This window comes from Eretmochelys imbricata, chromosome 12 (genome assembly GCF_965152235.1).
Source record: "Eretmochelys imbricata isolate rEreImb1 chromosome 12, rEreImb1.hap1, whole genome shotgun sequence".
Classification (NCBI taxonomy): Eukaryota; Metazoa; Chordata; order Testudines; family Cheloniidae; genus Eretmochelys; species Eretmochelys imbricata.
In genome coordinates this window covers 19,288,422-19,303,105 of record NC_135583.1, presented here as the reverse complement: position 1 = coordinate 19,303,105, position 14,684 = coordinate 19,288,422, and the positions used below count along the sequence as shown (strand labels likewise).

At 39.6% G+C, this 14,684-nt stretch overlaps 1 protein-coding gene across 5 annotated transcripts in view; it reads left to right on the top strand.

The window, feature by feature from the left end:
- The window catches only part of LOC144272755 (borealin-2-like), a 150,313-nt gene that overhangs the window by 47,287 nt on the left and 88,342 nt on the right, over positions 1-14,684 (top strand). For 4 of the 5 annotated variants that reach the window (XR_013347666.1, XR_013347664.1, XR_013347667.1 and 1 more), the window contains one exon: positions 6,269-6,341. The gene's annotated coding sequence lies outside the window, so the exon portion shown is untranslated. Of the gene's footprint in view, positions 1-6,268; positions 6,342-11,179; positions 11,317-14,684 lie in introns of those variants that run through there. The other variant, XR_013347665.1, reaches the window with a different exon arrangement.

The following is a 14,684-nucleotide window of genomic DNA, read 5'->3' as shown; positions in this document are numbered from 1 at the left end:
AAGTTTTGAGGGAGGGAGTTGGATAAAACCTTGAGTTCCCCCGTGTCCGAAGCCTGAGGTGAAGATGTTCCTACTGGTACCTCCCCTACTGCCTAAGGAGGAAATGTGAAGAGGCTAAGCCTTCAGAAGGGTATGTAGGAAAGGGAGAGCTGAAAAGCAGGATGTTTTGTGCAACATGGCCTTGAAGAGAGGACCATAGAGGTACTTTGAACTGATTTATTGCTCTGGGGTGTGGGTATTTGGATTGATTGGCTGCTGTGAGGGAAGTGGATTTGAATTGATTCAACTGTCTGTCCTGTTCTCTCTCCACACATTCACACAATAACCTGATAGGGATGTGCCGGAAGAAGCTTCATGCGTCCTCCCCCTAGTTTAGGAGGAGGGGGAGGGAATTTCTGGCCCTTCGGTAATGGATCCTGCTTGTAGACCTAAATGCTGTCATATCTTGTTTATTATGGTGCTTTTCACATGAGCCAGCAGGGAATAATCAACAGGGAAAATGCCGAGCCATGGAATAGAAGTTCCAGAAAACTTTCGGTGGTGGTAAAAATGAATCCAATATCACTTCTGTATTTTTTTAAATCTTCAGTATTATTTAAGTTGTGTTCCCTCGTTTTGTGTCTTTGTCATGCAATTTAAAGGAAGGGGTCATACGTTAGGATTTTAGTAAGTTGAAAGCTATAGTTCCTATAAAGTTCCTTTTAAAGTGAGTCAAATGGTAGCTGATGGGGACAGGACAGCAAGTACAGAGAAGCCTGTCTCTGCACATTTGAAAGAGACATGCCTCTCCCCAGAGATATTTCCCCTTCCCCACCTGTATGCCCGCCCACCACACTGCAGACTATTTGAGGCATGTGTCTTTTTCCTTGGGAGGCCCTTGTTGCCTCCCTCCAGTGCTGCATTATGCTGTGCATAACCAAATGTCAAACTACCACATAATCCAACAGCAAATACATAGAGTAAGAAAATAACTTTGAGAGATGAAAGTGTTTTGAGCCTACTTTGAAATGGAGTAAAGAATCAACAGCCTGGATGAGCAAGGTTTTACCAAACTAAAATAAAATAAGCCAAAGGCCAAATATTAAGCAATAGCAAAGAAGGATTTCCTTCTGCTGGTATCATTGCCAGTATCTGTCCATCAGGTATCTAGGTAAAATATAAGCCATGTGCTAAATGAAAATATACCATTTATATACCCCAGGTATTGTTATCTTTGTTCTGGTTCTGTCTCTACCCATTCTTTGTGTCATCCGTTCCATCTTCTCTTTCATCACCACCCCCAACAAATTGATAGTATACAAATATAATAATGCACTGAAAGGGAAATGCATTAAAACCATAGCAGCTGCTACATCAAGTAGCTGAGGAATTTCCTTAGTATTACCTTTTAAAAAGAAATGATACAGTCTTTACCACTGCCAAAGAGGTTGTGTACAGCAGGACTCGGTTAAAATGAATGGTACAATTCACATCTTTCGGCTGTTTCAGGCTGTTTGCAGATTTAGGTAGGCATTAGGTAGAAGCATTTTTTTTTAATTAAAGCTGAGTTTCCAATTTCATCATGTGACTCCAGAAGCTGCTTATGACTTAATCTGACCCTGGCCTGTACCCAGATGCTCCTGTCCAGTTTTTACACTGAGCCCATTACAAGGTGGGACAGAACTTTGTGAGTTTAGAGAGTATGATGTGAAGGCTCAAATGCTGTAGACTTGATCAATAAGAATTACATTTGCAATTATATATTGCACCTCTGAGTCTCAGTGCCGTGGTTTAAGGAGCTCCCTGTAGCAAGGGTTCACAACAGATAACACTTTGCAGGAGGCACCCAGTATCTTGAAGGATCCCTAAGTGGCAGCATAATAAGGGCCTGACAAATAAAGGTAAAAGACAATTTTTAAAAAATATTTAAAGTTTCAAATATGGATCCTGTTCCTTCAAACACTTATACATGTGCTGATCTTTTAAGAATGTGAGTAATCACACTGAAATCAGTTGCTTGAAGTTAAGTGTGTATATAAGTGTTTGCAGGTGGGGACTATAATCCCAAATTTCAGTCAGAGAAAATGTAGCTAGAATTCTCATGGGAAGTAACTGCACAGGCAGGATTATAGAAGAGGTGACTCTATTTTGCATTCCTTGTAAACATCAAGCTCCCATTTGACTGGAGACGATTTTGTTTGAAAAGACATATGAGGTTTCTTTTTTTTTTTTTTAAATGTGCCAAGTGATTTAGCAAAAAATCTACTAGGATTAAGAATGGTTTAATGAAACTTTTTTTTTAGAATTGTTTGTATGAGAACAAGATTTATTTCCTTTTTCAAATTTTAAGCATTCCACTTTGGTATTGGAAACTGAGACATAACAGTATTTTGTTAGAGAATCAGAAAGTGAAACTGATCAGTCTTGTTCAGGGGTAGGCAACCTATGGCACGCAAGCTGATTTTCAGTGGCACTCACACTGCCCGGGTCCTGGCCACCGGTCCGGGGGGCTCTGCATTTTCATTTAATTTTAAATGAAGTTTCTTAAACATTTTTAAAACCTTATTTACTTTACATAGAGCAATAGTTTAGTTATATATTATAGACTTATAGAAAGAGACCTTCTAAAAACGTTAAAATGTATTACTGGCATGCGAAACCTTAAATTAGAGTGAATAAATGAAGACTCTGCACACCACTTCTGAAAGGTTGCTGACCCCGGGTCTTGTTTCACTGTTAAAGAAATGCAAAGTTCATAAAGTAAATAGATTGCAAAAATTGTTGAAAAAATATTTTAAAAATATTTTAATTTTAATAGTCTACAATACTACTAGTAACACATAATAGTGCTCCTTCCTTCCTTTCCCTCCCTCAAAAATGAGAGCTGATGCAGTACCTTAAGGGCCTGATTGGTCTTTGCCCTGCTCCTTGTGTAAACATTATACCAGTGCAAAGTGGGTGTAAAATGCTACCAAATTAGAATGTTAGCATTTTACATTCACTTTCTAATCACTTTGCACTGGTGTAAATAATGGCACAAGGAGCATTTGGTTCTAAATCTTATACCTATCAATAAACCTCTCAATGGAAGAAAAAAGTTTATCTCCATTCCTGCAATGATATTACAAATACTAAGGCCATGTCTACTCTATGGGTGCTGTCGCACCATAGTGTAAATGCTTCCGACAGTAATAAAAGGGGTTTTTCCATCTCTGTAAGTTATCACCTCTCTGAGTGGTGGTAGCTAGGTCAATGGAAGTATTTTTCCATCAACCTAGCCACATCTACACCAGCTGTTGGTCGACATAGTTACAGTGCTCAGAGTGTGAATTTTTCACACCCCTGAGTGCCATAGCAATGTGGTGCTAATTTATAAGTAGATCAGGTCTAATTTTTTTGGGCAGATTTCCAAGTACCAAAATAACTGATAGATTAATGGGCGAAAGAAGCTGAACACGTAGACAAAAGAAAAGTTACTTTTTGAATTCTTTATAATATTCAGGGAGCAACTAACAGGATAGCAAAACCCAAGAATTTTTAGAAAGTCTAACTCCTTTTAAGCATCACAACACACCTAAAGGTAATTATGTACTTTATTCATTAGAAAAAGAAAATAAGGGAACATCAACAAATAGTGAAAAGTGATGAGATTCTGTCTGTATTGCTTGGATGGGCTAAAGGGGGAAAGAGAGTCCAGGGGCTTCTTCCCTCTCACTCAGGACTTGTTTTCAGTGAGAGTTAGTGGGCATAAAGCCAGCGTATAAATGTACAGTGCACTAGACTGTTGTGCGTTAAGTTGTCATGTGGACCCTGCTACTGTGCACTAAAAGTTCTGTAGTGTACTTTGATATAAAGAAAACAGCAGTACGTTAAGGTGCACAACCTGAAGCAATACTCAGCAGCAACCACACACCACACAACAGAACCACTAACCCAGGAACCGATCCTTGCAACAAAGCCCTTTGCCAACTGTGTCCACATATCTATTCAGGGGACACCATCATAGGGCCTAATCACATCAGCCACACTATCAGAGGCTCGTTCACCTGCACATCTACCAATGTGATATATACCATCATGTGCCAGCAATGCCCCTCTGCCATGTACATTGGTCAAACTAGACAGTCTCTTTGTAAAAGAATAAATGGACACAAATCAGACGTCAAGAACTATAACATTCAAAAACCAGTCTGAGAACACTTCAATCTCTTTGGTCACTCGATTACAGACCTAAAAGTTGCAATTCTTCAACAAAAAAACTTCAAAAACAGACTCCAAGGAGAGACTGCTGAATTATAATCAATTTAAAAGCTGGATACAATTAACTTAGGTTTGAATAAAGACTGGGAGTGGATGGGTCATTACACAAAGTAAAACTATTTCCCCTTGTTTATTCCCCCACCTCCCACTGTTCCTCAGAGGTTCTTGTCAACTGCTGGAAATGGCCCACCTTGATTATCACTACAAAAGGTTCCCCCCCCTCCGCTCTCTCCTTCTGGTAATAGCTCACCTTAAGCGATCACTCTTGTTATAGTGTGTATGGTAATAACCATTGTTTCATGTTCTCTATGTATATAAATCTCCCCACTGTATTTTCCACTGAATGCATACGATGAAGTGAGCTGTAGCTCACGAAAGCTTATGCTCAAATAAATTTTTTAGTCTTTAAAGTGCCATAAGTACTTCTTTTCTTTTTAAACAACTTTTAATACACTATAGCAGGGTCCACATGATCAGCTAGTGTGTGACAAGCTAGTGTGTTGGAGATTTACATCCCTGCTTCCCATGCATACAGGCCTGATCTACATCTAAATATTAGATCAATCTAGTTACTTCATTTATGACTGTGAAAAATGTCATTCAGTGTGTGACTTGGTTAGGTTCGCTAAACCCCAACTGTAGACCCAGATAGGCTGAAAAACTCCTGTCAATGCAGGAGGTGTCTATGCTACAGTGGTACAGCTGCAGGGCTGTAACTGGGCTGCTGTAGCTGCTGTGGTATAGATATAGCCTCAGGTCACCCCTCCATTTAACCACAGCACTTAGATACATTTATAGTGAAAACAAGTAAAAGTTTATTTAACAAAGTATAGAGATTTGAGTGAGAGCAATTAGGAAACAAATGGTTACATATAAAATAAAATCATAAGATGCATTCTAGAGCCTTGACTTAATTTCAGTATATTCTCATATCTCATAAAGTATTGCTCGCCAGTGTTTTCTGGCCAGACAGGCCGTGGTCCCTTGTTTCTGAAACAAGCCACCATTGTCAGGTTATCTCCTAGGTGAGGGCTAGAATCTTGTTCTCTCTCTTCCCATTTTTTTTTTTTTTAATGCAGTTACAGACTATTGTGTCTTCCCCCAGGAGGTCTCCTGTTCAGAGTCTTATTTTTTGGGTTACTTTGTCTTTGCAAATTCTCAGGCTCGCACCAGGCAAAGACATTAAACACAGGTAGCCTGTGTCCACGGATGTTCATTGTTCTGTAAGTTGATGGATTTATTTCAGAGGCTCACATGGACTCAGATGACAAGCTTTACTTTAACAGTTTTGGAACTTCTTATTTTACGTATCTCTTTCAACTATTATGACAACCAGTGAGCCACTGGCTCTTGGTAGAGATCTTACATGCCTCCCTTACGTGAACTTAATATGTGCATATCTGACCCAGGGGATCCCTGAAAAACTCTTTGTATCCCTCTGCCAGGTAGCACCAAGGTGTTCCTGGGTCACGCTTCTGTAACATCATGTGGAGCAACTACTTATAGGATCTAATCCAGAAACAAAATATGCATGAGAAAATTTAATACAAAACTAACTGCAAATGAACAAATGTGGTGGTGGTATTTTTTTAAATTTGCATGTTCACAAATAATTTTAAGCAGAAAGGAGGACTACATTCATCAGATAAATTATTTGCAACGAATAACTCAGCCCACCCTGTTAGACTTCTGGAGGCTGTCATCCCTGTGGGGCTTTAAACTCTGGGCCAAGGTCAGCTGTATTCTCCTTCATACAGCTTGCATTACCAATGGGGATTATACTAGACAACAAGTCTTAAATAAGGTTATAGTGAGAAATAAATAACATTTTAGTTAAGACTTACAGTATGAAACAGTTGAAAACACTAGTAATAGAGCTCTAACACAGGGCTCAAAATTATCCATGCAACTGGTGTGAAATGGTATTGCCAAATTTTGTAACTTTTTTTAAATTATCACCTTTAGCAGTTTACGTGGGTTGTTCTATTAATCACTTTTCTGTATAAACTTTATTCTCTTATCTTTTCAGAGTTTGCAGCAACAGAATTTCTTTTGTTTAAGGAAATCCTCTAGCATTCCCACACTACGTAAACATTTGAACTGTAAGTACCCAGTCTTTTAATATTTTTCAACATTTTGGGATTACAAAAAATTGTCTGTATCCTTGGAACACTTTATTTTAACCTAATGTCCTGTGGATCCTGGTGCAACTCTTTCCTTGTAATTCTAATTAGGGGTACCACTGTTTCCATTCCTAGAAGAAGAATTTCAGATTGTGATGAGGTGCTCAGTATTGAAGTGTGTGTGTGTGTGTGTGTGTGTGTGTGTGTGTAAAAGTAGAAATTCAGTACACATATATAGCCCCTGTCTTGCATGTGTGCAAATATCAGAGGTTGCATAAACATTGGAGTTTGTACATTCAGAAGTCGGGTGAATGTACGCTTTTGAAAAATCTGTCCCATTAGATATTGTATTCTGCAGACCATACAAACTGGTTAAACTATAAAGGGAAATATTCCCATTGTTTGTTTTGTCTGAGGTTTATTTAGTCTATTATTTAATCTAGCTGAATGCATATTCTGAACAAACAATTTTCTGTGTTTTAGAGAAGCATAGGAAGGATATTTTCCAATGATACAAGGGAGTATCATAGCAATAATAAAATTTCAAACTTATCTAGCCTAGGGGTTCTCAAACTTCATTGCACCGTGACCCCTTCTGACAACGCACATTACTACATGACCCCAAGAGGGGGGACTGAAGCCTGAGCCAACTTGAGCTTTGCTGTCCTGGGGGTGCCAAAGCTGAAGACTAAGGGCTTCAGCCCCAGGCAGGGGGCCTATAACCTGAGCCCCACTGCCCAGGGCTAAAGCCCTGAGGCTTGGGCTTTGGCCCTGGGTGGTGGAGCTTGGGCTTCTGCCCTGGGTGGTAGGGCTCGGGCTTCAGTCCTCGACCCCAGCAAGTCTAAGCCAGCTCTGCCGACCCCATTAAAATGGGGTCGTGACCCACTTTGGGGACCCAACCCACAGCTTAAGAACCACTGATCTAGCCCCATTCTTCCCAAATTATTTCATAGATATATAATACTGTATAAACTGTACATACATTAAGGCGTGCAGTGTTATACTAGGATCAACACAGCTACATTAGAGAAACAAGGTGGGTGAGGTAATAGCTTTTATTGGACCAACATCTGTTGGTGAAAGAGACAAGCTTTCAAGCTTACACACAGCTCTTTTTCAGGTCTGGGAAAGGTATTCTTAGGCGTGGTCTAACCTAAAAAGTTAGGTTGTCCCAGCTGTGTTGCTCGTGGATGTGAAAAATTCACATCCTTGAGCAATGTAGTTAAGCTGACCTAATCCCTGTGTAGACAGTGCTAGGTCACCAGAAGAATTTTTCCATTGACCTTGCTATCACCTGTTGGGGAGGTGGATTAGCTATGCTGAAGTGCTGCAGCTGTGCCACTGTAGAGTTTCAAGATTAGACAAGCCCAAAGTGTCACAGCTAAGTACAAGGGTAGAACAGATAAGGGGATACATGTTCAAGAAACTATTCAAGGTGAAGTTGGCAGTTAACACCTCTACAGTTGTAGGACAAAGGAAGGTTAGTAGGTTACAGATTGTTGTAATGAGCCTTAAATCCATGATTTTTTGGTATCTAGCAAAGTTATGAATTTAAATTCTTAGATTCATCTTTTGAAAATGTTGTTGTGCAGGTTTGAAACCTGCAAGGGTCCTACACATGCCTATCACAACATGTGGTGTACCTCATCCAGTGCACTAAATGCATCAGCAACCTCTATGTAGGTAAAAAAGAGACAATTACTACACTCTCAAATGAACTCACCCAGAAAAATGATAAAAGACAAACACACCGTTATCACCCCATGTGAGTACTTTTTACAAATGAGCACTCCATATTTGACCTCTCTCCTCATCCTCAGAGATAGATATTATGGGATGTCTTGTTCCTAACATGATAGTGCTGCCATCTGCTCCAAAAGCCATTCTCACCTTTGTGCAATGTGACTGTGAGAGAACCTGTGCAACAAGCAGACGCCAGTGCCGCAGGGAAGATTTGGTATGCGCTAATGCATGTAACTGGGACAGTGATGAGTGTAGCAACGGAGTATTAAACACAACAGACACGCACTCTGAGGAAGAGTAGAAATGTTTTAGCTATGTGCGAATTACTGTGACTATTTCTGAGAGTAAATATAGCTTGAAGGGGTGTTGTGTTAGACAATCAGTAGTTCATAGTTGTATGCATGGGTTACATAAGAGTGCATGGTTATACTTTATTCGTACAGTATGGTCAAACAAGACATTCTGCAGCCCTTCTTCTAAGAGTCATTATTGTTATATAAGTAGTTTACATGTACTGTCATATTCAGTGATAGTAGGATGATAATTACAGTTGGACTATGTGTGCTTTAGACTTATTCTTCAGCCAAGCAGATAACATCAAAACTGTATGTTTTATAATTAGGGGGTAGGGCCTGTTTCTATGAATTATAGCCCTTTTTGTTCATTTTTTTAAATGAATTTTTTTGGATTGTGTGCCCAATAATGTTTAAACATTACGTGATATAGAAAAACGGCACCACTTTCAGCATCTCCATCTACCCTGGTGCTGACTGCCAGATATGTGCCTAGTGCAGTAGCAATGAAATTTTCTAGCTAACTAGAAACTAAGATTTCTAATTAAGTTTACCCCTTAGTGCCCCAAATGGGTTCAGGCTGGTAGACTAAAACAACAAGTAGGGAACGGGGTAGATGCCCCTTGGTGATAATGGGGTATTGTGAGTATACACATCAGAGGTGCCCTGTAAAATATTTCTTTTGTATTAGGTCTACAGGGCTTCCTAGGCTCAGTTTGCATAGCTTTTATCCAACCAGAAAGGAATTTTTCACTGCTTGGGGGGGAAGAGGTGGAAGAGGGGAGAGCATTCCAGTTTTCCTTAAAATTCAAGGTAAACACAATATTTCAAGATTTTGAGAAACCCTGATTTCTCACTGCTTTCACCTGCACAGCTCTGCTGCTAGAACAATTCTCATAATTTTACTGATAGGGTATGAGAAAGTAGTAACCACTTTATTAGAAGTGGAAGGACCTCAGTAAGCAATTATCAAGCATTCAAATCTTTTGTCATGAAAGCTTTCTGAGGAGTACTGTCTGTCAAAACCACTAGAGATTGAGGCATTCTTTAGCAATAATGTGTCTAGGGGCAAAACAGTTTACTTAAAATTATTTAATTCAGTCGGTTCGAGACTATTGTCAGCAAATATTGCTTTACTGGTATACGAAAATGAGCAGAGAGCCTTTTTGCTGTCTTCTTTCAGTCACAAAGCAACAATTTTGACTTCTAGAGTTTCATTATTTTCTGGTGAGATGATCCAATAAAAGTCCTGTATTGGATACAGAGCTCCATGTACTGATACCTTAATGTAGCGTGTAGTCATGTTGTAAGACGGTTCCACTCTGGAAAACTCCAAGCCAGGGGCAGCATTCCTCTAACCAATTAAGAAGTGGTGTTTCATAGCTGTACCCTAAAGGGCAAGTTGAGGCTCATGCATGAATTCTTTATGAGCTTATTGAACCCCCCCCCCACACACACACACCATTGACACTGTTTTAGCTCTAAAGGTTACATTGTGATTTGGACTTCAGCAGCAAGCAAGACTGTATCCCACAACAACTGTGGTACTAACCTCTGCAGGAGCTGGTGCTTTAACATCTCTCTCCTGGGTTTGCAGAATTTCAGAAATAATTTTTAATAACTAATATTAGAATGAGAATAAATTTTATCTGCAGTTTATTTTATAATATGAGCCATGTGTCTAAAGCATTAGATTTACCCCCTTGCTCTTAACTGCCACCAAACCTCATAGCCTTTGTGAGCAATACATAACTTATTTAAAAAAATCTTTACTGCTAACCCCCCAAGTAAAACAAAATAAGTCTGCAGATATTCTTTATCATTTAAAACAATGAACTACTAGTTCACACATCTGTTCCCTTTGTGTTTTCTGAGAAAACAAAAAATAACGGTGTTAACTTATATATCCTCACACTTTTCCTTGACTAATGAGTCATTTTTGACCTATAGTGTATAAAAAAGCCAGAACAGAAAGTCTGTTTTGTACTGTAATGACCTTCTCTGCAGTTCCGGAGGGAAAAAGGCCTGCAGCAGACCTAAAATGAAATCCTTTTTCCCACCAGCACAAAACACAATAAACTTTAATAAGGTCAGACAGCTAGCTATCTTTTCAAATAGTAGCACAGCTTGGTTTTCAGACCCACAGTTTGTTGCATTCTTCATTTCAATGGATGGCAACAGATGACTGAGAGAATGCAATGAGATGGTTCTTTCAGAAGGTCAGGGATTCAGAAGATAATTTGCTCTCGATCTACAAAAGGCTGGTTTCATTCACAGACATGAATGCTACCAGCTACGAGTTTTGAAGACTCCTTTTCTAAGGCTGTTATGGTCTGTGGTCCATTGCATTTCTAGGACCATTTAGGTGGCAGGTCGTGCTCTAGAGAATTTTCCTCAATCACTGCCTCTTGCTGGATGCTGGAATTGTTAGTTTAAAACACTAGGAATGATGCTCCTTTTCACTACAGTATTATAGTGGCTGCAGCCTGTGCCACACCACAAGGTGTGTAGGAATGGCAGATGAGCCCCAAAAGAAGAAGGTGGCAAAGGTTTCCTCCTCTTGCTAACAAGCATCAAAGAAGTCTTCTGCCTTGTAGTCAGCCTGCAGCCAGGCACATTAATAGGGTCTCAAGCCAGTCTGGGATTGTTTAAGACCATCTCCCTTGGACGTGCAAAGAAGCTCCCTTTTCCCCTTGCTTCAGGAGGCTGAAAACTGCCCAGGGCTATTTTGGCAGCCAGTGTTCCTGATTACAGACCTTGTCTCCCACATTTACCTCCCAGGCCAAGGGATAAGGATTCAAACCAGGGAACCTGCAGACACCTGACAACTCCCACCAACCTCCTGGCCCTGCACCCTCTAAACTTGGTAGACCGTGTTCATCTGGGCTACTACCTGCTGTCCGTTAGAACATCTTCTGGATTCCTCTGTTAAGGTTCTCAAACCAACAGAAACGAGTGTCATGGGGCAGGCACCCGAAGGAAAAGCTGCAACTCATCCCCTGGGATATCCACAGACAAACTCCTAAGCTCCCAGCCATTAGTTCCATCAGGACAAGAAAAAAGATCCCAAAAGACACAACATAAGGGCAAAAATATCGCCTCTCCTAAACAGTGGGCGGTGTATTTCCCACCCTCACCCCCCTGAGTCTGAGCCAGAGAACTCAGCTTGAGGAAAAACTGCCCACTGTCCCTCAAATTAGGAAATGCTCCACAAAGGAGTGAGGATGGTCTTTTTTTCTTGGATTTCTGTAATGGGTGATGTGACCATGCTTAAAGTGATTGATATAAGCCATATCTGTGTGAAAGTGATTTGGAAGACTTCCTCATACTGACCTTATTAAAGCTATTTGAATTCTATTGCCTCATAGTGATGGGCTCTTATCTTTCCTTTACTATCATGTTTCTCTTTTCTCCCCATCTTTCCTCTTCTCTTGTCACTAAAGGGGTGACTTTCCCTCTGTCTGTAGTCTTGAAATTGACTTGGGGAAAAACTGAATCAGAAAATACTGTGAACTCTTGCGCTTTGATTTTAATTTGGTTGTTGTCAACCTTCCCTTGATCTTGCCACCAGAGGGAGCTTTTGTTTGCTAAATAATTTTACACACACACACGCATGCACACACACACACACCTTAATGTCAAAAAAGAAAGAAAGATCAGCAATTATTCATCTGTTAAAATTGAGCATTCTGGTATTTTTGTCATAGCTGATAAATTGTCTCCGCAGCAATTTAACCCCCCCCCCCCATACACCTAAGAACAAAATCTCATCTGTTACATCAAATTAACTCTGGAGTAGTTCCACTGAAATTGGTGGGATTTCTCTTCATTTATGAAAGTGAGATCAAAATCTGTCCCATGATAGGTGGTCAAGTAGCTCTGGCAGTACATTACATTGTATTGTGCAGAAAATCTGTGTTTGGATGCAATCCATCACTCCTATCTTTGAGCTGGCACGGAAGATAGTAGCAAGAAGAATAAGGTCAGAACTTCAAAAAATCTAAAGAATACAAGCTAGAACCCTATAGGTAAGATGTGGAAGGAGAAAATTTCCTTGATGAACTTCAAAAGATAGGAATTGGGGATCTGAGATTGACTGACTGATCTTTGGTATATATTTTGCAATAAAACACAAATTCAGAAATGTGCATGTGCAGTAGCATACAGTTCAAAGGTGCCCACACTTTGGGTACCATTAGGCAAGCTGCTAATGCTTTTTAATTTTTTTTGCTTTAGTGTAAAATGTAAGCAGGGATGTTGTTTCAGGGCTCCTGAGTGTAGCCAGGGCATGTAACATCTCATCCCCAGATACCTTTGTTAGACCCTAATGTTATACACATACATTTGGCTCCCCTTCAATTCCAATTCAGTCATTTAGGGAGTGGGAGGAAGATTTGTCAGTCACTGACACAGGAGTGGAGAAGACTCACATCTAGGGGACAAGGAAGGCCCCTGAGAGGAGGGCTTTAGGCCTTTTGTATGTAAAGGAGAGAGGAGGTTGTCAGAATTTGAGGAGACTCCCAAAATAAGGCTGGAAGAGCCGTAGCTTAGGCAGTTGGTAGGCAGTCCAAGGAGTTGGGAAGTCCTGGATGGAGAGGAGAGGGGCCCTGGATGTTTTACTTTGCATAAGATTGGACCTTCCAAAAGAGTCAGACTTCTTGAGGGAGTCTGTCACCTTATGTTCTCTTGACAGTGAACCTGAACCTTTCTGTGGACTTTATTCCAGTGTTCGAACATGCACTAAATAGTTCAGCCCCATAGAGTGTCAGCAACTTTAAGTGCTCTAAACATTTTTAAGCAAGATTAAATTAGTCAGGAGGATTATCATGTATGGGGAAGGATTATGGTAGCTAATATACGTGAGAATCACATTATAATTCCTTTTGCTGCTTGTGGTGGTATTTTGAGGTTTATTTTCCCCCAGTTGAAAACCCAAGAGGCACATTAAAAATTAGAGAAAGAAATAGCCATTCTCAAAATGGGAGGAAGATTTATCAATGTTTCCATTACAAGGTGGATGCCAACAACCACCTACTGGCTAGTTGTACGAACATCCTCTACCAGCTAGTTGAGCTATTGAGAATGGAGACTGTGTTCCATTCTGCCATCCTAAAGTGTTTGGGGAAATATCTTTTGATTTGTTTCTGGTTTTATTTAAATAAGGGGGAGAGCTTAAGGGTCTGGTGAATGGAAGGCTGGGGAAGAAAGTAAATTTCACACTGAGAACTAAAATCTTTGACACAGGAGACCCAAACTCAGAAATGATCCCAGGACTTCCGTTTGCTAGGCAACAGACAGAGGTGATCTAACTGGCCAGGGTGGTATGAATATCCTCTTTTTTTTTATAGTATTCCAGACTGTTAGGGACCTTTGTTCTGCCCTTTTAGAGAAGTAAGCACCATAATTGTAACCATATGTGAGTGGGAGAAATGAGAAGGAAATGGTATTAATAGCTCCAGAAAATAAAAGCTGCTGGGAGAAAAGAACCCCACTCTGTGGAAGGTCAAGTGTGGGATCATAGAATTTAAGGAGCTACTGAGTTCTGATCCTTCAGTTAGGATGTTGAGCACCCATCCTGAAAATAACATTTCTTGCAAGTGTTTGTTTCCAAAATTGTTAATAAAACAAATCCATCTTAATGTGCCACTAAATTTTATCACCTCAAGAGTGATGATAAAAAACAGTTTGAAACATGGTAAATGGAGCATAATAGCCTTTTTACTCTTCTCTCCATATTCAGTTACAGGTTATAAATATCTTATCTTCCATTTCCAAGAAAAAAATAACCTAAACAATTATGGTATTATATCAGTCACATTTTTGTTGTCTGTTTAGCTCACAATTAAACTAAATGTGCCCTTTGATCTATCACAGTTATCTTTTCAGTGCTAATTCACTTTATAGTTTTTTGTTTTTTTTTAAACCTGGGAAAATTATATCTTTTTGTAATTTAGTTTTCACTTAGTATGTGTGAATCTTCAGCATCCAGATACTTTAAATTGGCTTAGCCACATACTTTTGTTGGTATTTTGGCTTTATTCACCAAAATAATTAATGAAATCCCTTTTGAGAGATATTTAGGAAAATTTTTTTTGTCATGGTGGAACTCCTCTTATATGTTAGCTTAAAAACAATTTTGCCTGTCCTGTACTGGGTGCTGTTTTCATCTAAATTACACTGTGAAATTAAGAAAGTTAGGGTTTTCTATTCTTTTATAGGCTATATATGTATAAAGAAAACCAAGTAAGTCCAAACATTGCAGTTGTAATTTAAAATATTCTAATGA